Here is a 1248-nt window from a genome sequence, read left to right on the forward strand (position 1 = left end):
TTCCATGAACTTTATGGTTTTAGCTTTAACATTCAGGCCTTTAGTCCATTTTGTTTTGGTTTTTGTGTATGTCATTGCTTTGGTTTTGAGATGAAATAACAAAACACCCTAGGAATAGAGAGTTGCTGATAGGTTCACACATTGATTACTGTATGTAATGGAAAAGTGAGATGTTTCTTTTTCCATCTTCACTTTTTTAATCTGGCTTCTAACCTAATAAGCTTTCCTAGGTACCACTACTGGGTTTGCCATCTTTTCTTCACTTTTGCTCATAGATGTAGAGTCTCTTGTCTGGTAAATTTAGAAGAAGGAGCTAAACAGATTATCCCACCTCTGTTTATCTTCCCATTCCTCACTCTGAAATCTGTCTACCTGTAGCATGCATAAGTTCTGCTTTGCTCCTATGTCAAGGGAAAGGACTTCTTTCCTCAATGCTGCCAGTGGCACCGATTGGCAAAGTCTGGGTAATTCTTGAAGGCTGCATCAGGGAACCTATCATTGATCCACATTTGAGCCACATTCTCCAACAGCTTTGTCAGTAACAGAGGGGATATTTGGACCTCTATCTACTTGAATCATGCAATTATTGATCAATTGTTTCTGAAATCAGATAGGAAAAAAAAAAAATCCAACAAAACCCCCTAAAATCCGAACATAAAAAAATAAAGGAATGGTTATTTTAAAAAGAATTTTTAGCAACACAATAACCTCAACCAAGACAACAGGCATAGGAATAATAATAATAATAAAAAAATTATATTATTATTTCTAAATGTTCAGTTGACCAGGAGTTTGGTAAATTGCAGTGTTTTAAGGGTTAAAGTCATACTGTGGTAAATATAGTAATTTAAGTAGAAGGGGATGAGAATAATCCAGGAACCTCAGTGTTGTAGACTGTTATTGTAGTACTTAACATTCAAAGATACCACTGTATGTAATTTAAAACACTCATTTGCCAAAATGTTGAAACCGTATTAAAATGATTTTGTTACTGCATTTTATTAATATACAAAGGACTTTTTTATTCTTACCACATTTCTCTAAAGTAATCTTGGTTCTTTCAAAAATTCTTTGATTCAGAAAATTAACAAGCACATTATTTTTCCATGTTTCAACACAAGCTGTTTGATTTTTGCAATTCATTTTGTAAGATAAAACATAACAGAGTTCCTGATCTTATGACTATCGGGTTTACAAATTACTTGCAGTGGTAGAACTGAAGGGCATAGGGAATGAGTTGAGTGGAAA

The sequence above is a fragment of the Trichechus manatus genome, unplaced genomic scaffold, assembly GCF_000243295.1.
Source record: "Trichechus manatus latirostris isolate Lorelei unplaced genomic scaffold, TriManLat1.0 scaffold00206, whole genome shotgun sequence".
Taxonomy (NCBI): Eukaryota; Metazoa; Chordata; class Mammalia; order Sirenia; family Trichechidae; genus Trichechus; species Trichechus manatus.